We start from the raw sequence: 24161 nt of genomic DNA on the forward strand, positions 1-24161 counted from the left end.
CTCTCCGTGATTTCTGGAATAGATGAGGTGGATTGGGAGAGACTGGAAGGCTACACGATAGAGCAATTGAAAGGCTACAGTGTAAAATTCCGAGTTCCCCATGCTGGATTCAAGAGGAGAACCCAGTACGCCAAGGCGCTAAGAGCCTGGAGGGAGTCACGAGACCCACGGAATGCGGGGGACATCGTTCCACCCGACAACCTTGAGGAGCCCAGCAGAGTCCGGTCGCCAGAGGAGCTGGCAGACAGGGCAGCCGACAGGGCGCATGCAATGGAGATGGCAAAGTTGGCCGGACAAATGGAAATGGAAAAGCAGAAGTTGGCCCTGGAGGCACAACAACGCCAAATGGATCATGATATAAGATTGAAGGAGTTGGAGCTGAAGGCGAAAAGTTTGGACACCGCTCCTTCTGGTGGCAGCACTCCACCAGCGCAGGTAGAGTCCAAGGTGTACATCCCCAAAGATGTGGTAAAGGAGTATTTTAGAAAGGATGACATAGGGCAGTGGTTTAGAGCCTACGAGGTGGCCATGTCCTCACACCGGGTCCCTGAGAAAGACTGGGGAGCGGGGTTGTGGGGAAGGTTCCTTGCGGAAGGGCGGGACACACTGTTAGATTTGCCCTTAGAAGTCCAGACCTCATACCCCCATATGAAGGAAGCTTTAATGACCAGGTATGGGTTAACTCCTGAGCTATATAGACAGAGGTTCAGGGAGACCAAGAAGATCCCTGAGAGTACGTATGTGGAGTATGTGACCTTTTTCTGCAGAGCGCTGGATGGTTTGGTGAAGGGTAGCAAAGTGAATGATTATCAAGGGCTGCTTGATTTAATTGCATGGGAGCACTTGTCCAGTCAATGTTTTCCTGAGCTACGCCAGCACCTGATAGATAGCAAGCTGTCCAACCCGAGGAAACTTGCTGAGGAGGCGGACCGCTGGCTCAGCACCAGGGTCCACAAGGGTCAAGTGGGAGACTCCGCCAAAGGTGGGCAGGGTCCCCAGCAGAAGAGTGGGGGGGACAAGGGTAAACAGAAGGGGTTCCAAAAAGGCCCCCAAAGTAATTCCCAAGGGAACCCGCAGAAGGGTTCTCAGCCTCCCCCACCCCCGCAGCAGAACGGGGCCCCGACAGGTAGACCTGTTCCAAAGGGGCCCTTCAATTGTTATAGGTGTGGTGACCCGGGTCACATTGCCTCTGATCCTAAGTGTCGTCTGTTTGGTAAGACCGCACCCACTGGTGCTCCACCCCGGCAAGTAGCTAGTGTTAACTTTGGGGAGGAGGTAGCAGTCCAGGAGGGTGGGGGTCCCGGGCAGATGACCCTAGTCTCGCTAGGAGACAGTGAGATGGTCCCTGTAACCTACCTGCCCTCTAACACTAAGAAATATGGGCAAGTAGTGACCATCAATGGAAAGAAGATTGAGGCTCTTAGAGATACAGGAGCCAGCGTGACCTCGGTGAGGCAACACCTGGTGTCTCAAGAGCAAATTGTACCCAATGCCTACTGTAGGGTTGTCAATGCTGACAACGTAGAGAGTCGTTGTCCAATGGCTCAAGTTCCCTTTGAGTGGGGGGAGGTCTCTGGTACTCTACAAGTCGCTGTGAGAACTGACATGCCTGTAGACTGTCTGCTAGGGAACGACCTGGAGAGTTCCCCTTGGGAAAAGGTGGAGAAGACCACGCATCTGAGGATGGTGGGTCTACCCGACTGGGCGTGCGTGACCACCCGGTCCATGGCAGCCAGTAGGGGTGTTGAGAGGGTCCTGGAGCCTGAGGGAGAGGTCCAGGAACCGGCCTTAGGGAGAAGGCGCAGGAGGCGCGGGAAACCGGCCCCCGAAGTTCCCACGGCCCAGGAGGAAGCAGACCCGGAGGGGGATGCTCTGGAGCCCACCGGGGAACAGATCGCCGAACTGGGAGACCTGCCTGAGCTGACCCATTGGCAGCAAGAAGGAGGTCCCTCCAGGGAGGAATTCTGCAGGGAGCAGAAAGAATGCCCTTCTCTCGTGGGTATGCGGCAGCAGGCTGCAGACCAGGCCAATGGTGTTCAGGCCAAAACACACTACGTGTACTGGGAGAGTGACCTCCTGTATTCCGAGCCTAAGGCTGCTGAACCTGGGTCAGCCCGTGTGCTGGTGGTACCCCAGAAGTTCAGAACCTTCCTACTGGGGCTGGCTCATGATGTGCCTTTAGCAGGACATTTGGGGATGGACAAGACCTATGACAGGCTTGTCACCCACTTTTACTGGCCCCAAATGCACAAGAATTCAGATTCCTACTGCAGAACCTGTCAGACTTGCCAGGCAAGTGGTAAGAGCGGAGGGAAGCACAAGGCTCCTCTGCAACCTTTCCCTGTGGTCGGTACGCCATTCCAACGAGTGGGTATTGATATTGTGGGGCCTCTGGACCCCAAGACAGCCCTGGGCAACAGGTTCATCCTGGTCTTGGTGGACCATGCCACCCGGTACCCTGAAGCCATCCCTCTGAGGACAGTGACGGCCCCCGTGGTGGGACGAGCACTGATGGGAATTTTCTCCCGAGTGGGATTCCCTCTAGAGGTGGTGAGCGACAGGGGGACCAATTTCATATCCACATATATGAAATCCCTGTGGAAGGAGTGTGGGGTAACTTACAAGTTCACCACTCCTTACCACCCCCAAGGAAATGGGTTGGTTGAGAGATTCAACCGAACCCTCAAGGGCATGATCATGGGCCTGGACGGTCCAATGAGGCGTAAGTGGGACGTCCTCTTGCCATGCCTGCTCTTCGCTTACCAAGAGGTGCCGCAGAAGTCTCTAGGGTTCAGCCCCTTTGAGCTTCTGTATGGTCACCCGGTAAGAGGACCTCTGAGTTTGGTAAAGGAAGGCTGGGAGCAATCTCCCAGGAAACCTCCCCAGAATGTATATAGTTACATGCTGGCCTTCCGAAACCAGACTCGGCGTTTCAGGCAACTTGCTGAGGCAAATCTGGAAGCCAGCCAGGAGGAGATGAAGCGGTGGTACGACCGGAATGCCACTCTGGTAGAGCTTCAACCTGGACAAAAGGTGTGGGTCTTGGCCCCAGTGGAGCCGTGTGCACTTCAGGATAAGTGGACAGGTCCATTTGAGGTTGTGGAGCGCAAAAGTCCTATCACCTACTTGGTGGACATGCAGACTCCCAGGAACCCTTTGAGGGTCCTACATGTTAACCGCCTTAAGCCCCACTTAGAGAGGACCGAAGTGGGCATGCTGCTGGCCACTGATGATGGAATGGAAGAGGAGACCGAGCCTCTTCCTGACCTCTTAGTGGCCTCTGAGAAAGATGGGTCAGTGGATGGAGTTAACCTCTCACCCACCCTGACGCCCGAACAACAGGAAGATTGCCGCCACTTGCTGGGACAGTTTTCCGACCGATTCTCCCTGGTTCCTGGTGTCACAGATTGGTGCGTCCATGATGTGGACACAGGAGACAGCTTACCTGTAAAGCACAAGGCTTACAGGGTAACTGACAGGGTCAGAGCTTGCATTAAGGAGGAGGTCTCCAAAATGCTTGCGCTAGGGGTGGTTGAGTCCTCCAGCAGTCCTTGGTCCAGCCCCGTGGTCTTGGTCCCCAAAGCTGCTGCGCCGGGAGCCACACCTGAACTCCGGTTCTGTGTGGACTACAGAGGACTCAATTCAGTAACGAAGACTGACGCGCACCCCATCCCCAGAGCTGATGAGCTCATTGATCGGCTGGGGGCTGCCCGGTTCCTCAGCACGTTTGATTTAACGTCTGGGTACTGGCAGATCGCCTTGACCGATGGGGCCAAAGAGAGGTCAGCATTCTCTACACCAGATGGGCACTTCCAGTTCCGAGTCATGCCATTTGGGATGAAGAATGCCCCTGCCACCTTTCAGAGGTTGGTCAACCAGGTACTGGTTGGGCTGAATGCGTTCAGTGCCGCCTACCTGGATGACATCGCAGTGTCAGTGCCACCTGGCCCGAACACCTGCACCACCTCTGGGAAGTGTTGATGGCTCTGCGCCGAGCAGGCCTCACGATCAAGGCAAGCAAGTGCCAGATCGGGCAGGGTTCCGTGGTGTACTTGGGACACCAAGTAGGGAGTGGCAAGGTGGCACCCTTGCAACCCAAAATTGAGACCATCCTGGCTTGGGAACCCCCCAAGACGCAGACCGCAGTGAGGGCCTTCCTGGGGCTCACTGGGTACTACAGGAGGTTTGTCAAGGGCTATGGAACGATTGTTGCCCCCTTGACAGAGCTGACTTCCAAGAAGCAGCCCCGGAACGTGATTTGGACTGACACCTGTCAGAAAGCTTTCGACACCCTGAAGACTGCCATGTGCACGGCGCCCGTGCTCTTGGCCCCTGACTTCTCCAAGGAATTCCTAGTACAGACAGACGCTTCAGAGCATGGTGTAGGGGCTGTTCTCTCACAGATGACTGAGGAGGGCTGGGACCAACCCGTAGCCTTCATCAGTAGGAGGTTACTTCCACGGGAAAGTAGGTGGAGTGCAATTGAGCGAGAAGCATTTGCTGTGGTCTGGGCGCTGAAGAAGCTAAGACCCTACTTGTTTGGGTCTCACTTCCGGGTTCAGACGGACCACAGGCCCCTCAGATGGTTGATGCAAATGAGGGGTGAGAACCCGAAGCTGTTGAGGTGGTCCATCTCCCTACAGGGTATGGACTTTACGGTGGAACACCGTCCTGGTACAGATCACGCCAACGCTGACGGTCTGTCCAGGTATTTCCGCCTTAGTGACGAGGAACCCCCTGGGCAAGGGTAGTTCTCCCCACATTTCAGCTGGAGGGGACACGTGTTAGACCTGGCACCTTGGCGTGAGTTTCCCTTCCACTTTTTGATGGTGTGCCTCAACTGTTTTGCTGGTGTTGTCCGCTCAGGGCACTGCGCCACGGCTAATCCGTGCCGCAGTGCAAGTGCTCCCTAAGTAAAGTGTACCTGTAATTGATGTCCATGATTGGTTTATTGGATTCACTGTCAGTCCCCAGTAAAGTGCACCAGGGGTGCCAGGGCTTGTGAATGCCAATGCTGCTGGTGGGCTTGCAGCGCTGGTTGCGCCACCCACGGAAGCGGCCTTGTAAAGTGTGTCTAGGGTCTGCCACCGCAGACCCTGTGCGCGGTCCGGGACCGTCGCGCTGACTGCGCAAGTGCCCCCACTTGCCAGTCCCTAAACCTTCCCTTACCTACATATTAGCCACCCCTCTGGTAGGCCCAAGGGCAGGGTGCATTGTAGGCATAAGGTAGGACATGCCCTGATGTGTGTGGCATGTCTTAGTAGTGAATTACAGCCATTTTCGTTCTTCACTATTGAAGGCTACCTGCTCTCCATAGGCCAGAATGGGCTGCCGGGATCACGCCAACGCTGTGACCCCAGTGGACTCAGAGAGCATGGTAGAAGTGTCAAGTTTAGTATGCCTGAACTCAGGATGATAAAATACTTCTTGTAGTCAAGTCTATTTTAATATCCTGGGTTTGTAAATACTACTTTTAGAAAGTTAGTATTTACTGACCTGACCATCTCAGTCCGCCTCTGCTGTGTGTATGTGTTCTGCCTGGCAACAGTAAGGAGCAGGGTTGGGGAATCCCCAGAGACAGGTTGGCTGCCAGGTGGTGGGTAGAGAGGTGACACCTGGATGGGTGGGAGGAGTACACCTTGACTCTTGAATAGACCTGTGCTCTGCCACCACAAAGCCGGCGCCACCCCCTGTGGGGCGGCTGATGTCTCTGCCCTGCTGCTGAAAGGAAAGAGCAGAGTCACCATAACAAAGTGCTCCAGAACTGGACTGAGCCAGGCCTAGGCCCCCTGGCGCTAAAGAACAAAAGAATCATGGTATAAAAGTAGGAGCCTGGCTCCTAAGAAATCAGAATCCTGTTTACCACAAAGAACCTCTGCCCGACTAGAAGGAGAAGAAGACGCCGGAGGAGCTGGCCTGCTGCTTGCCTTGCTGAGAAAGGAGAGGAAGAGACTTACTGAAAAGACTTTGCTACTTTGTGCTTGAACATTCTCCAAGGGCTTGATCTGAGCTTGCCCCCTGAACTGAACCCCAGGAACAGTGGGTTCTCTGTGCTTCTTGCTCATCCTCCAATTCGAGCCGTGTGGGCATCCCGCTGGAAAAGAGACTGCGCCCCTCATCGCCCCTCCTAGGGCCGTGACACTCAGAAGCTCGCCTGCCTCACACCCGTGAGAGCCCCGCTCCGTCCCGAGCCGCTCTCTGTCCCCGGGCCAGGCCGCCTGCATCCCTGTCACCGCCTGCTACTGGAGCGCGCTGACCGCGCTATCACCCCTCCCACCGGAAGCCGTCCGACGACTGTGATCTACGCCGGGTCATCCAGCTGCACTGACCGTGCCCTGCGACCCCGCTTCGCTATCCCCGGACATCTCAGGCCGCGCCGCCCCCGCTGTGGAGACCCTCCTGCACTGCCGTGCTAAAGGGTCGCTGGCCGCGCCTGCCTACGTGCCCACACCTGCTGATTGAGGACCCAAGAACACTTCTTAAGCCGAGAGTCGCACCGACCTGTGCCGACTCTCCACATCACGAAAGAAGTTCCAGTATCGGGCTCGGGGCCCGCAACGCCTTATTTCCCCGTTCGCAGGAGCCGATCTCTGTGAGTACTGGAACCACAAGTAACATTTGCAAGAGACTACAAAGTATCCATTTGAAACTACGAACAACGAACATTTGCCTGCTTTATAATCTGGTGGCCTAGCGAGAACGTTATTGGTCTTGTGATAAGTCTGTTGAGATATATATACCTTATTTTTACATAAAGAATCGTATTTTTATATATATCCAAGTCTGGTGTCCGTTTCTGGGGGGATTGATGTATTTACTGTGTGTATGATTGTAAGTGCTTAACCAACAACGCCTGAGGAATCGCCTTGGCTGCTCACGCCACGCACCTAGAGGGTGAGCAAGGGTCATTCGCGAGGGGTTATCCTGCGCCCTGACGTGGAGGAGAGGGTTCCTGCTTGACACAAGGGCAACCTTGCGCCAACCAGAGATCCCCGACTCTAACAAGCTCTGTCATGTTTGGTACCTATGGACTTGTAATAATAAATCCTCTTTAATGGGAGAGTTGGGTTTATGTTTACAACTTTATAAACCCACTTTTAGGAAGTTGGTATTTTTCTGCACTGAAGCCCTGTGTGCCATCTGCCTGTTTCCAATACACGTCCGCGGTGGGTGACAGTTGGGCCTTGTGCATTCCCTCTAGCCCTAAGTGGGAACGGTATGCCCAGACATGGGTCCCGTGTTCACTACACCACTGGATTCGAACTAGCCTGGCTTATGAAGGGTGATGCCCTGAAACCGGTCCCAGGATGCTTGTTTCCGGTCCAGGGAGGACCTGGCTCAGCAGTTTGGGCTGGACTGTTCCCACAAGGAACAGGGTCAAGACTGATTTGCATATAGCTGGGTCGAAACTGGGGTGGTGTGGTGAGCAAAAGAAGGATGGATTTAACCCAGATCCCTGTGACTGGGGGTGAACTATTGCACTGTCCAGCATTCCGTCCAACAATTGTTTCTTTTACATATGTCGCCCTAAGTGGGAATGGTATGCCCAGACGTGGGACCGTGCTCACCTCACCACTGGATTCAAGCTAGCCTGGCTGATGAAGGGTGATGCCTTGAAACATGTCCCAGGATGCTTGTTTTCGGTCCAGGGAGGACCTGGCTCGGCAGTTAGGACTGGACTTCTCACAAGGAACACTGTCAAGACTGATTTGCATATGGCTTGGTCCAAACTGGGGTGGTGTGGTGGGCAGCAAAAAAATGATGGATTTAACCCAGATCCCTGTGACTGGGGGTGAATGTTTGCATTGTCCAACATTCCGTCCATCAACTGTTTCTTTTGCATTCCCTCTAGACAGCCACACACAAAGGGGGCTTGGGTGTGACTGATGGGCCATCCACATACTTATGGGCCATCCTGGGCATTTGGGCACAGCCTCATACTTAACACCTGAAAGGGATGTGTCCTATCCCCACTCAGTGTAGTGAGCCCGGAGCCAGGGCAGGTAATGAAGGGCCTATGTGCACTTCAAAGGCACCACTGGGTATAAAAACTGGACTTCTGACCCCACCAACTCAGTACAATTCTGGACCTGTGGATACTCTGCCAGGAAGAAGGACCTCTGTGCTGCTGAAGGACTGCCACTCTGCTGGACTGCAGCTCTGGAAGAACTGCTGTTCTACTGTCCTGACCTGCCTACTGCCCTTCTTGCATGGGTGAGAAGGACAGGACCTACACCACTTGAACCCATACTTGATCAAATGGCTTGTCTGTTTGTCTCCTGTTGGAAGTCTCAAGGACATCAATGACTTCAATCCACTCCACAACCAGTATCTTGACTCTGCCATCTGAGAGTCTCGCCCTGCCAAGTGGTGCCAATCCAGTCCTGGACCCTTGGAAGTGGGTTTAAAGTGCCGCAACTGCAAAAACCCATGCATCACGATTGTTGTGTTGTTTGGAATTGGTGCATCTCCCTCAACGTCAACGGATCGCCGCTGCTGCCTGGATTGCGGACAATGCATCACCAGCTGTGCGGCTCAATGACAACGTGCCGCCTATGTCAGAGGGCTTTGACGATTATACATCTCTGACATGAGCGGCTCAGATCCTACGCATAGCATCGCCTACATTTTAAGGATCATAGCCTCTGACTGCTCCTCGCATCTCCCCCTCGACATCAACAAAACCCCAAACCAAGGTACTGTCTTCAGTGAGACAAAGTTAATCCCTGTATCTGACCCACGCTCCATCTAGTGTGACTAGATACCCTGGTTGGCAATTTATGTTTTCAAGCACTATATTTCAAGATATGCTTAAAAATTTAATAACTTCAGTTCTACTTATTAGATTTTTGTCATTTTGGTCTTGTATTGTTTAATAAATTAAGCTCTATTTTTCTACCCAGTTGTGGCATCTTTTATCTTTTTTTGTGGTGTTGTCACTGTTTCACTGTTTTAAGTGTTGCACAAATACTGTACACATTGCCCATTAAGTTAAGCCTGACGGCTCTGTGCCAACCTACCAAATGTTGAGCACAGGTTAATTTCAGGTGTGCATCTGACTTACCCTGACCAGGATTGTGGTTCCTGCTTGGACAGGGTGCATACCTCTGCCAACCAGAAACCTAATTTCTAATATCCGCTTCCTGACATACATAAGGTATGGGGTTAGGTCATTCCAACAGGTCTGGCAGATGGGTACTCCCAACATGCTCTCTTTAGCACATAGAACTTAGTAATACTTAGCAGTATTTTAGTAATATTATGAACAATTAACATGGTTGAATTGTTTGTGTTATTCACCATTCTAATAATGCCTGTAACAATGATGTCTCCCATCTTTCTGATAATTGTAGTTCATGTTGTATTTATAACTATACTAGGGTACCCTCTGTCCTAACTCTAGCAAGGATTGGTCTCTGGAGGGGTGGAACGAGATATGACTATTGCTGAAGTTTCCATTTGTTTTAATTAGTGTTCACACTGTTAGAAGTTAGAGCAGATTCACTTAAACATTGAGGGTTACAGACCTCTCTACTTGCCTTTATTCTTGCAAGTGCAAGTGCGACGCTTTAGGCTAAACACTAATTCCGATTATGGAAGACTTCTACTGAAGTCTTCACAATGCTGACATCTTCTTGCCTTTCTGAATTCTCTTGAGAGCACTCTTGACCTCAACCTTACTTTAGACCTAGAACTTTGATTAAACAACTTTAGAACATATTCATGTTTAGGCGGGTTCTTTAAGGAACACCTATTTCTGTTTCTGGTTCTCTGTATTATTGTGCCTTAATTCACACCTTAACCTTCTGAGACTGAAGCTGCTTTGAGATTTCAGTTTATCAACTGTAATCCTGTATCTTATTAACATTGTTTTGATATTTGTATAGATTGGTTTGAATGTTAAATTGAAACAAACCTCTTAACTTCAATCATTGATTGCTGGTACTTTTTGTGGGGCCAAATGGGCTTCACAAAAGTTGAACTGTCTTATTATGGTTAACTCCCTTTTTGTCTCAGTCAACTTAAAAAGATCCATCAAATAAACAGATTGTAAATCATGCTCCTGCACTCATAGATGGTAGTAGAGGACGGTTCAGTTATTGGGGCAGAGGGAGTTATTGTATCTATGTGAGAGCCCATGTCCTGATTTGGAGGAGCAGTGGTGTTCCAGAAAGCTGGAAGAGAGGTTTAACAGCGTAGGAGTGAGTATTAAGAAGGTCGCACGTTGCAATTGCTTATGTCTAACTTGCGGTGTTGTGCACAGATTAAGTGATGTGATGCAGTGATGTTCTAAGGTATTGTGCGGATATGGAAGTGCTTAATGCAAAGAAGATGAAGTGGTTATCGGGCTTGACGTAACCTAAGATCCCAAGGGGCATATTATCAAGCCAGGCGATAAAATTATCGCCGCTTTAGCGGCAGAAAACTGCCGCTAAACGGCGATAATGGGCTTGATAATATGCTCTATGGAATTCCAATTGAAGCCCATGTTAGATGTCCTTCACATTTAACATGGGCTTCAATTGGAATTCCATAGAGCATATTATCAAGCCCATTATTACCGCTTAGGCGGCAGTTTTCTGCCGCTAAAGCGGCGATAATTTTATTGCCTGGCTTGTTAATATGCCCCCAAGATAGTAATAAATTAGTGTAGAAGACACTGTGTTGTAATTGTCTGCTGTATTTTGTGGAATTCGACATGAGATAATGTCGACCGCACCACAGGGGCTTTTATCTTTGAGTGAGGGGTGGTTGGTGTGGTGGATCCTTTTGCACAAGAGGGAGCAACACTAATCTGGGTGATTCCCTGCTGGTCGAGGTTTCACTCAAGTGTGAGTCAGAGTAGGCCAGAAAGTGTCGCTCTAGACCATTTGTGTTGCAACACTCGAGAAAAATTCTAAAGGACAGTGAGCTGCAGGGAGGAGTGAGAAAGATGTCACAGTGTGCCGCTCTTAGATTGGGAGGTTAGCGTCAGTTCAACACTGTTATTGGTTCATGCATCATAGAGTGCTACACTGTTAAGGGTTGTTGGGGCTGAACGAGAATTGTGGGTAAAGAATTATTTCCTGGTTTGAAACAAAATTCCATTTTTGATGTTTGACATTATTGTTGGAAAATAAATTCTTTAAGGCTTCATGGAATCTGATTAAGGGAGATGTGAGAATACCTGTCCGATTTGGGTAAGATGAGCCAACCGAAGGCACGCCAGGTCATCATGTGGTCATAAATGTGGGCCTTCACACATGTATTTGGCTGAGTCAATGGCATATGATCACAGAGAAAGAAGGAGCATTGATGCTTCCACAGTAAGGCATATTTAATTTGAGAATCATTGAAAATTTGAGGACGGTATTGTATGACATGAAGCCGCCTCCTAGGCCCACACAGTACGAAGCACTTAATGCTTTGGAGCATCCAGCTCATGTTAGGCAAAGGGAAAAATATCAGGAAAAGGTCCAAAAGGCAGTGCATAACTGTGCTGAAGCTAGATGGGATTCAGAACAACAATGGAGAACTGATATAATAGAGGGAACTAGATTATACCCCGCATTGACGAGTGAAGAACCAGAGAAAAAGAAAGAGACAAAGAAGAAGGAAAAGACAGGACACCTAGAAGGTACAGGTGAAGATACTGATAGTGATTTTAGAGGTGATTTCCTAGCTATGTTGTTGTCAAAGGGTCCACCTCTATATAATGTGGCCCAACCTGGAGGAACGAATGGCATAGTTATCAAAGACAACTCTGGAATAGCCACCGTAGAAGAAAATACAGAAAAAAATATGAATCCGAATCTGATGGGAGGGAGTTCAGGGATCAGTGCCCCTGTTAAATCCACTGTTCTAAATGCCCCAGATGCACTCAGTGTTCCATTTACTTTGGTCCTGTAGTTCCTTTGTATAAACCCGATACTTTGACAGCCCCTACTGGAGTAGATACATCAACTAATGCTCCTGTGGTTCCAGGAATGGAAGGAACGTTTTTATTAGTTCTGACTCAGTTAAATAATCCTTGTGTTGCCAGTGCAACATCAGCTACGAATCAGACAGAATTTGCTCCTATAGGAGTGTCTGCTCACAGATTGCCAAATTCTGATATGCTTATTTGGAATCCACCTCCAAACATTAACCGCAGTAGTCCCAAATAAGGGACAGTGAGTAATACTCCTGTAGTACAAAATGGTCTTAGTGCCCAGGAATTAGATGATTGGATTAGAATTTTCAATGGGCCCCCAAGAGAAAGCGATGGCTTGGCCTTAGGCAAAGGAATAAGTCAGAACCAGGTGAGGGAAAATGCAGTTGATGAGGTCAAATTAAAGTTAGAACTGGATGAGATGATACAAGGAAACTTTGATCTTTTCCAATTAGATGCCTACCAAGAGAACACATTTGTATTCATGTAAAATGATGTTACCAAACGTGAAGGACAGCCTCAGTTCAGAAGTATGAGGTTGATTTTAATGGGACCATATCTCTGCAGAAGAGTTACTGTGCGTGCTTTGATGAAAATAACTTAACCAGCATGAGAGCAACCAGAATGAAATTGCAATTTAAATAATTAATTGATAGCATCTGAAAGTTGACTGAGCTATGTAAGTGGGAAGGCAGATGGGCAAAGAAGAGAGAACAAAGGAAAACAAAGGGTGAGCCACCCATGTCTTCAACAGGTGGAGAGGGTGCTTCAACCTTTCCATTGAGGGAAGTGCCTGGTGGAGGTTATGTCCATGTGCCTTAGAGTAGGAGTATCTTGCGCCCTTAACTAATGATTTCCCAAAATTGAGAGAAAAGCCAGTGAAATGGTACACGCAGATTGAGTGATTTGTGAAGATTTCACAGGTCTTGTGGGTGGACTTGAACACCTTCTTTGACATTGTGGTATTGAGTGATTTGTGGGCAGAATGTAAAGTGGCTATAGAGTGGCCATGGAAGAAACCCTAGAAAAACCCGATATCACATGCCCCATCACCGTTAGTGATGAAAAAAAGTGTCAGCAGGTGGTGACCTTTTTGAAAGGGAAAATACCAGCTAAAGATGTTAATTTGGTCAAGATTGATGGAATGACTTAAGAGCCCAAAGAATCAGTGCATGACTTAAATGAGAGATTATTGCAGGTGTTTAAACTGCAAAATGGAATGGAGACTCTTTAACCTAAGGACACAGGAAAGTTGTGTCTCACTTTATGGCAGGATTGAAACCTGAGATCAGCTTGATGATTCAGCAGCATTTTATTTGTCGGTAGAGATCTTTAGATATGCAAAAAAATGCAGTGATGAATTGTAAATGAAGCAGAAGCGGTTGAAGGAGAAATTGATGGTGGCCCAGATGAAAGCGCTGCACAGGGGCAGTCAGAGTAAGCCTTTTGTAGGAAATGTTGCAAGGAGTGTATCAGCAGGGAGCTCCTATGATGCAAGGTGGAAATGGGTTCCCGCAACCATGTGGAGGTTATGGTATTCCAATTGGTCCGAGTACTGGAATTGATGTGACAGCTTTGAAGACACCAAATCCTTGTCACTATTGCAATAAGTTGGGGCATTGGAAGTGGTAATGTTGTCTTAATCACAAAAGATTAATGTATGAAAACCAGGTTCAGAATTGAGGGTTTATACAACCCCAGAGTCATAACTCCGTACAGTCACAGAATGTACAGAGAATACAAACTGCCCCAAGCTCCACTGATGCAAGTTCCACAAGCTCTGATGCTGCACAGGGTCCCATATTTAATACAAAACAGGTCCTAAATTTAAATCAGATTTCCTTCCAAAGTCAGAATCTGTTTCAGCAATTCCCAACGTGTGATTCGCTTGGGGGCTACAGGTCTGATCGGTCACAATGATGGTGCCTGAGAGGGGAGGAAGATTGCGTACATGGCGTAGTCTTAGAGATATACCAGAGTGGTCCATTCATGGAAGGTGAGGTGAATGGCCACCCTGTATCATTCTTGATTGATACTGGTGCTACCCGCTCTACTGTTAGAACAGTGGAAGTTCCAAACCTACCCCTCTTGGGTAAATATCCATGTTGTAGGAGTCACAAGCAAGCAAATGACAAGACCCATAACAGAAGACGTACCTATTAAAATAGGGACCTTTGAGGAGAATCATAAATTTGTGGTGTGTGATTCGAGTCTTGTGAACTTACTGGGACGAGATATTTTGTGCAAGTTAAATTGCACTATTTATTGTACGTCAAAAGGAGTGTAGTTTCAAACTCATGATGAAAATGTTGCCTTTTAATTGGTAAGTCAAGGGTCAACAATTGAACTGTACCCTTTGATGACAAGTGAGGACTTGCCACCGGACCTAAGGGATACAGTGAAACCTGAGGTCTGGGACTTTTCAGGAAACAATATTGGTCCCATAAAGGGACTTAAGCTTGTTCGCATGAAAGTAAAACCCAATGTTGAGTACCCGAGAATCTCACAGTATAATTTGATTCCTGAAATAATTGCTGGGATTAATCCAATGATTGAGTCAATGACACAACAAGGCATTTTGAAGGAGATAATGGGAAGTCCAAGTAATGCACTCATCATGGACTTACAGAAGCCTAGTGGTAAGTACAGCATAGTGCAAACCTGAGAAGGATTAACAGCACTCACCCTTATGCATCAAGCCAAAATCCAGTCGGTAAAATACCGATTCCTTATTAGCTCCCGGTATTAAGTAAAAAATACCCAATCCCAATGCATCAACCCAAAAGCAGAAATCGGTATTTAAGGAATCCTTAAATAGCGATTCTTTAAATAGGGATTCCTTAAATACCGATTCCTTAAATAGCGATTGCATTTAAGGAATCCCAAAGTGAGATTCCTTAAATGCAATGCATCAAAGTTAAAAAATTAGCGATTTCGCTAATAAGGGGAGCAAATTACCATGAAGATGAACTGCATGGTAATTTGCAAAAACTTTGAAAAATGCACTTTTGTGCATTTTTCAAAGTGTCATGTTGCGCACACACATGCCCTTAGAGCATGTGTGTGTGCAACATATGTGCACATATCATTTTCAGGGGTGCAACAGGGTGTCCTTTTGACACCCTGGCACCCTTGAAAGTGCTCCAGCTATTAGCGATTCGGTAATACCGAATCGCTAATACAGAATGGCTTTACATTCATTCCTATGGGCCTCCAAGCCCATAGGAATGAATGGGTAGGTATTCCTTATTACCGAATCGGTATTACCGATTCGGTAATAAGGAATGTTAAGGAATCGCTATTTGAATAGCGATTCCTACATGCATAGCCTTTTGCTATTCCTTATTAGCGATTCCTTATTTTTCGCTAATAAGGAATCGCAAATGCTAATGTTGATGCATATGCCCCACAGTTGTTCCTTCTTGGCCCGTGGTACCGAATGCAGCTGTGATTCTATTTCAACTTCCATGTGAGGCTGAGTGGTTCAGTGTAATCAATTTGTGTCAGGCCTTCTTTTCTGTCTCTTGCATAAAGACAGCCAGCACTTCTTTGCCTTTCGGTTCCAAAACCTTGTTTTGGTGTGATAATGAGTCCCACAAGGGCAAATGGAGAGCCCCTCAATTTTCAATCAGATCCTCAAAAAGAATCTTCAGGCTCTCATCATGCCCTTTAACTCTCACCTAATTCAGTATATCGATGAGCTGTTGGTGGTACCAGATCCTCAAGAAGCTTGCAAATGAGATACCATTGCATTGTTGAACCACTTGGCTGAAAATGGACACAAAGTGTCCCTGAGCAAGTTACATTATTGTCAGAACGAAGTCCTGTATCTTGGACATCACATTGAGAAAGTAGTGATGAGGTGTCGCAAGGAGGAATCTCGTTGATTCTTAAAATGAATCTGTCATCCACCCAGAGAGAAGTCAGGATGTTTTTGGAAATGTCACCAGTCGATACCAAATTTTTCCCCAGCGGCCAAGTCTTTACAGAGGCTGACACACAAGGATGTGTCTGATCTGATACCTTGGGACAATGACTTCTTGATTGCCTTCCTAGAGCTGAGAGAAAGTCTCTATCATGCTCTGGCACTGGCTAATGCCTGATTACAATAAAGCATTTACTCTTTTATGCAGTGAGAGGGAGGACTGCACTCTCTCAGTGCTTAAACAGATGCACGGAAATGAAAGACGACCTGAGGTGTACTTTTTGACTACTCTTGATCCTGTAGCCGGAGCATTGCCTGGATGCTTTAAAGCAGTGGCAGTGGTTGGTATCAGTATAGAAAGGTGGGAAAGTATTGTGATGGGATGTCCCTATACCCATACACAGCATTTAACAAATAGCCACATGACTAAATATGAACAGATCATCTTAGCGGCTGAGAATGTCACCGTCAAACGATGAGCTACTTTGAATACTGCCACCCTAATGCCTTTCCCAGAGAATGAAAATAATGAAGGGGAAGTTGAGCATGACTGTCTCAATGTCACTGAACTATGCACCAAGTCACGACCAGATATACGAGATGAGTCCCCAGTGGGAAATGATTGCATACCGTTTGTGGATGGTCCATGTCCAAGAGGCAATGAAGGAAACCTAAGAGCTGCATACTCAGTCTGCACAGTCTCAGGGATATTCAAAGCTTCCTGGCTTCAAGGGTTGTTATCTGCACAAGTGGCTGAATTGATAGCTCTTACTATAGCTTGCTGTGTCTATGAACAGCTGAGAGTAACTATATTTACGGATAGTCAGTATGCCTTTGGTGTTCATGAATTTGTACAGCTATGGGCACAAATAGGGTTTATGACCTCATCTGGATCCCCAACTCAAAATGGGAGCATGCCATGAGACTATCTGAAGCCCTGCAGCTGCCTGCACAAATTGCAGTTGTGTAGGATTCCGCTCACCACAGTGGTGATGATTATGTGACAGTGGGCAATTTGTATGCTGACGAAGTAGCTCAATACTGTGCTCATGGGTCACAAACATTCAATGGTGAATACAAGAATTAGTTTGAAGGTGAGACCAACTATAACCTTTTGTTGTCAACAACTGATACTTGGGAGTAAGTGAAGAGATTACTGGAGAAAGTGACAGAGGTAAAAAAGCAGGTTTGGATCCGAGCAGAATGTGTGAAAAGCGATGATGACATATGTGTTTCTGTTGATTGCACACCAGTGTTACCAGACAGCGTGTTGTCTCCAATGCCTGACCTTTCCATGGACCTGTTCATATGAGGAGGGATGCCATGGTTTGGTTGTTTAAGCATCATTGGTTTGACACACAATTTAAATAGGTGACTGAAGAATTGTGCCACAGATGTGTTCTGTGGCAATAGGTGAATGTAGGGAAAAGAACAACAGTGACATTGAGTCATATAGAAAGATCAGGAGGACCATTCAAGAGAATGCAGATGGACTTTATTGAAATACCTGTGTGCAACGGATATGTCCGTGTGATTGTGTGCATCTTCTCACGTTGGGTTGAAGCCTACCCGACCAGAAGAAATGACAGTCTCACAGTAGCTGAATTGTTCTTGAGGGAGCTCCTACCTAGGTTTGGTTTCCCAACTTCGCTGGAGTCAGACCGAGGGACTCATTTCAATAATAATGAGGTCCTGAATGTGTTGTATGCAGTGCTGTAAGTGGAGCAGAGATTACATTGCAGATATCGACCAGAGGCTTCTAGCATTGTGGAGCAGGCACATGGCATGTTGAAAGCCCGATTAACCAAAGTGTGTGCATCAGCATCTCCTAAGTAGCCTCTTGTGTTGATGAGTCTTCGCAGTGTTCCTGATGAAAAAACAGGATTATCTCCACATGAGATAATCATGGGGAGAGCAATGAGATTGCCTGCAGTGCCCACAAATACACTTGTGAATATAACACATGACATGGTTCTTGACTATTGCAAAGGACTAGCTGGAATGGCCCATTCTGTGTCCTAAATGCACATTGGGGGAGCCGTTGCACACCAAACTTAATTACTTCTGTTTCTCAATGTAATCCGTTCTTGTAGTTTTATTTGGTTGTGCGTGCAGTCTGGGACCGTGCCTCACTTCTTTGCACGGGATTAGTTCAGCATACCATGTGCAGCCGGTGTAGGCTGCCAACCCATTCGCACAGCAGTGAAAGAATGTATTGCCAATTTCCAAAATGTATCTTTGTTAATCTTTTATTGTTGAATTTTGCCAACTCGACTTTCTATTGTGCCAAAAATGTCCTTTAAAGCTTCACACAAAATGGTTGTGCCCATCCAAGCCTCTTACCACTTTGCGATATGACATTCAATTCATGAATAACAGCAAGAATCTCAATATTCCCAATGCATTTCGGGCTTTTTGTGGCGCCCTTCGTCAGGGGTTACTGTTAAAAAAATATAAAACCCATGTTCAATTACCAACATTTCTTCACTGAAAGGCGTTTAAAACATAGCCTCCAATACCCTACAACATCAATCATTCCAAATAATTAATAAACACCCTCTGTTAATTAGTGCTGCAAAATATATGTAATGTCACTGTGCGGAGTCCCTGTGAAAGATTAATTAATTTTATACACTGGCCTCTACTCTCCTTTCCTATATGAAGCCTACCCTGTGTTAAACACGTAGCTGAATCCCCACTAACCCACTCGCAATCATTGTGACGTTAAACAAATGATGAAAATGCATGCTGTCTCTCACCCCACATCACATAATTATCGAACTACTGTCTGCCAATGAACCCATTCCATGCTAAGAACCCAGTTATGCTACCCAAACACTTCCATTTACCTGTGGATCTGAACGCGCTGCGTCTGCTGTTCGCCATTTCGCAGTTGACTGATCAAAAAGCCAACCCCTCATTCTGTGTCCTGCCAGGTCGAAGCTGTTGCCACCTCTCTATATCTGAAGCATTGCCATGACCTCAGTCCTGGCGACTGGGTCTTGGTGAAGAAACACATTCAGAAAATATGTCTGGAACCTAGGTCGCGTGGGCCTTACCAAGACATCCTAGTGACAAATACTGCTGTGAAGTGTGGAGGTCTTCCCAACTGGATTCACACAGCCCACACTTGTAGAGTGGAGTGTTCTCTTGAAGATGTCACAGTACCTCTCCCTGAAGTGCAACTCGCAACTGAGAGACAGCAAGAAGAGGGTGCACTGAGTGCTGAAACTCAGCAAGAGCCTGTGACAACACATCCTTTGCCTGAGGGGTGGTCCTTTTTTGTCCTCATGTCACTATTATCTGCAAAGGCCGTTCTGTGAATACTGTCCCAACTTCAGGCCTGTTGCATACTTTTACTGACCCTGCCAAGCCAGTCAGTACAGTCATAGGACCCATTGTAGTAATTTCCTTTCCACTCCATCTTTGGAAGTCTACCGAGCTCCTGCTGCCATTGCCCCCCCCCCCCCCCAGGTCCACAACCGACATATTCATTCCAACAGCCTGAAACCAGTCCATCCCTTTAGGGGGTAATGAGTTCATCCAGCTCTTACAAATCTCTCTTCTGGCTAGAAGCATCATATTAAACAGCAGAGCCCTCCTCGATCTCATTAAGGATAGACTGGGGCGAACTTCCACCCCTATCAACACCAGGGTTAAGCTTAACATTATATTCGCCCCAAAGACATTCTCCACCTCCTACCAAATAAGCTTTTATTTCAGGACATGTACAAAACATTAGCTGGTCGTTGGTTCTTAAAAAGCTGCACCTGCGGCATCTTGGAATTGTCTCTTGCACAAACTTTGCTAACCTCTGGGGCATCCAGTATAGCCTAGGGATGGTGAAGAAATGATTACGCTTTAGATTGGCTGGTTTAATCACAGAATACAGCAGTTTTAAGGAGGTTTGCCATACTTTTTGTACCTCATGCCCATGGATTACTCTTTCCCATAAAGAGCACTGTGCCTTAAATTTCCTGTCCTCAGTGTTGTGTAATGTCCAATACCACAGAGCAACCTGCTTATTACTAGGGGATCCATCCTGCAATTCTGCCTCAAATTCCCCCCCAATCTCCTGTTCGTTGACTGCAACCCACGATGATAGCTGGAGATACTTAAATCTGGAGAGGGAATTACCAGACTTCGCTGCTAGTGCTTCCCAGGGCAATATACCCTGCGCTGTCAACAGATCCCCCCATACTTCTATTCCAGCTCTCCTTAGTGGAAGACTCAGCCCATCTTTGAGACACTAGGGTGTTCCTGGTAAATCCCAGATTAGGGAGAAGTCTGAGAAGTAGCCCATACCCAAAATCCTTCTAACACCAAGCAAGAGGATCAATGCTGCCTTTAGGATCTTCAGCCAAACCTTTTAAAAAAATTCCTTGCCCGAACTTATACCTAAAACCTTTAGAATCCCACTTCCTTACTATCCCTTCCAGTATACCTCCCCATATTGAGGGCCGTGGCTTACCCAGAACCACCCCACAATTTTTAAACTGTAAGGCCATGCAGTACAAGTTTAGATCCAGAAAAGCTACTCCACCCTTTTCAAGCCTGCACATCAGTTTTTTCCAGGTCAGCCGGGCTCCTCTAGATGCCAAATAAAACTGACTATTTTCCCCTGGATCTGATCTAGTACAGTTCTTGGGAATCTCAATGGTATACAATTAAAAAGGTATTTAAATTTGGGGGGAATCACCATTTTAATCAAGTTTACTCACCCAAATATTGTCAGGGGGCAGGTTTTTCCATCTGACAAGCAATGCTTCAACCTCCTTTGCTACCCTCTCCAAATTATGCTCAGGTATTGTCTCTAATTAATTTAGAATGATAATACCCAGGTACCAAAACTCATCTTGTACTTCTTTCCTCCAATCTATTACATTCCAACACATCACCCCTGACTTTAGATTATTTACTGAATAGCCCGATAATGCCCGAAATTCTTTTACTAAAATGTCAATGCTAGAATGGTTTGGGCCGGGTTCGAGGTGAATATTATAAGGTCATCGGCATACAATTCGATTTGATTTTTGTAGCAACCCGAGCTAAAAGTGATGACGTGACTATATTGCCGCAGAAGCTGAGCAAATGGCTCAATATGAATATCAAACAATAGTGAGAAAAGGGGAGAACCATCGCGAGTGCCCCTGGTGACCGGGACTCGCCGGGTAAGCGAGCCGCTGAGAAGGATCCTGGCTGTTGGCTGGCCATGCAGTCATTTTAGCATTGCAATAGAAAAGGAACTGAAACACAGTATCACCAGCACCTCCCACAAATACGCCCAACAGACACGGTCAAAAGCATGAGCTGTGTCTAGTGTAACAATGGACATGGAAACCGACCAAGCCGTAGCAAGCTCTATACTTCCAATTAACTGCTGGGTAAGTTCATGAATATGTCTACCTGGAACAAATTCCTTCTGATCTGGTTGTATAAGCTGAGGCACCAGTTTAGCCAATCTCACTGCCAAGATACTTGCTAATACCTTGTAATCTCTATTTAGAAGGGATATTGGACGATATGAGTCTGCCTTGATGGGATATTTTGTTGGTTTTAAAATAAAGACTATAGTAGCCTCCTTCCATGACACAGGTATCTGTGCCTTTCCCTTATATGACAAATTGAACAAAATCTCCCAGGGACACACTCCTCCATTAGTAGTTTATACAGCTCAGAGGGGATGGCATCATAACCAGCGGCCTTCCCAGTCTTAATACACAACAAAGACCTTCTGATCTCCTCCTAGGTGATCAGAGCTTCCATACACTCCTTTCCTTCTCCTGTAAGTTTGGGAAGGCAAATATCACCCATCCATTCTCTAAGCCTTCGAGGTTCTGGAAAGATCTCTTCCCTATACAATGTAGCAAATAATGAGACCATATGACTCTGCATGTCTTCCAGTTTATCTATAACCTTACCCTGAAAGCCTACTACCAATTCCTTAACTGTATTCCTAGATCTGTCCACCCTTGCCTTCCATGACAATAGTACCTCAGCTTTCTCCAACTACCTCATACTTCCAACCTGCCACCTTTCTCTACATTTTGAGTCCAGCTTGATTTTATAATTTATCTGTGCCTCTTCAAGCTGTTTTAATAGTATTTCTTATCCTTCCATCCACTCTGCGACTGTAGGGAGGCCTCCAGAATGACTACGGCTTTTTCTATTTCAACCAATTCTGCCCTCTCTACTCTATTTTTTGGAACAACCCAAACTTTTCAATATCCCCCTAAATGTATGCTTTAAAAGCATCTCATACTATATGCTGAGGATCATCCGCATTTTGGCCATAAAAACCAACACAAATAAATTCAAACCCAGCATATTTCATTCCGGCTAAGACCCACCTTCCAGAACCATCCATTTTGGAATACTCAACCTCCACTCCAGAACCCCTTCAGAATTGCAATCCCCTTACAGCATTGCCCTTGATCTGACAGTACACAATTTTCAATCCATCTATATCTACGGAATAGTTCCTTACTCTCCTTTGCAACCAGATGCGACAATGATATGGGCATGACTTTCTACCAGTTATCTCAACACCACCCTCTGCCTAGCTCGAGACCTAAGACTGTTCACTTTCCAGGTTAAAAAAAACTATGGGGCAGATTTATGTTGCACTTGCGCCTCATTTACGCCGCCGTTGCATCACTTTTGTGACGCAGCAGCAGCGCAAATCCTGCGCCATGGTGCGGGGTATTTACAAACGTGACGCATCTCCCAGATGCGTCACGTTGTAAAGCCCTGCGCCACATGTAGGCGTTCCAGGGCAGGTGGGGGCGTTCCGGCGCAGGAACGCCTCCTAAAAGTGGCTGAGTGAAATCTACAAGATTTCACTCAGTCACTTTTAGGCCCATGCTGCGTCAAAACCCTGCGCCTGCTTGAAGCAGGCGTAAGGATTGACGCAGCATTGTACAGATAGGGCCCCCCAGATCATTGCTGGAGCTGCGTCGCGCTTGCGACGCAACTCCAGCAATGCGCCACTTTTCGGCACAGATGCGTCACGCATCTGTGCCATTTTTGCCCCATGGTGCGCAGCATTATAAATGCGGCGCATCCATGGTGGCGCAGCTGTGGCGCATAATAACTGGCGCATCCCTGCTGATATGCAGGGATGCGCCAGTTAATATAAATCTGCCCCTATGTTTTTACCTACTCCAACCATCATCCTTCTGAACTATTTCCCTCCTCCTATCCCTCATTCTAATGTAATAAACACACCCTGCTTGATGATATTGAAGACATTTTTTTCAATTTTTACCCAACTGCTCCCCACCCGTGCACCCCAATTATCACCACACCTACCCCTACTGCTTCTCCTTACCCCTCCCTGAGGAACCCTCCCTGTCCTTATGGGCATAAATATGCCTCATGAGCTTCCCCCTGGGCGGGGTACAAAACTGAACTCTAAACAACAAATTTTGCTGCAATATTGCAAGCCTAAAATTCAATACCCTGTCTCTCGACTGGTAATAATTTTTAGGATCATCTACTTATTTTTTTTTCTTTTTTATGACATCTATTAATGCATCCTCAACTGCTAGATAGTTGTGCATTTGATTGTTCCACATGATGTGGAACATTGCTGTAGATTTTAATTGTACCTTTGCTCCCAAATTCCGCATATCCTCCATCCTGTTGTCTAGCTCCCATTGCCTCTGTTCTGTTGCCTTACTTATATCAGATCCTATTATGACAGAGAACCGCTTAACCATATAGGGATTGTCCCTTAAAGCCCCACTAAGGATTGCCTACTTAACGGTGTACCAGAGGAAATTAACCTGAATTTTCCTTGGTTTAGTCCATTGATGGTTCTGCCTGAAAGGGTCCCTATGAACTCCCTTAATCTCCTGCTCTAAATTGACGTCCATCCTGTCCTTGAGGACTGTATCTCGCAGGAGGCCAAGTATAAACGCCTTTATATCCGAGTCTTCCTCTACCTCTGGGATTTTCAGAAATCTTAAGCTGTTCCTACGTGAATGGTTCTTCACCCTCTCAAGGTCCTCCCTTAGAGATTGATTTTGTTTGACCAGCATGGTGATCTCAGTGGCATTGGTCGCCACATCTTGCTTTATAGATCCAGCTTCCTCCTCCAATGCTTTAGTTCGAGAAGCGACCTCATCCAGTTTCTGTGCTAACTCATAGCACAAGGCTTGAATGCCGACCTGATTGGCCTCAGAATCTTCAAATCGACATTTGATCTCTTTTTTAAGCCCAAATAAAATACCAGCCAGTGATTCTTCTGCTTTTTCCTTGGGCGCATCACCGCATTTACGATTCACCTTGCTTCTTGTGGACGGATCCTCCACCATTTCCGAG

This window comes from Triturus cristatus, chromosome 10 (genome assembly GCF_964204655.1).
Source record: "Triturus cristatus chromosome 10, aTriCri1.1, whole genome shotgun sequence".
Taxonomy (NCBI): domain Eukaryota; kingdom Metazoa; phylum Chordata; class Amphibia; order Caudata; family Salamandridae; genus Triturus; species Triturus cristatus.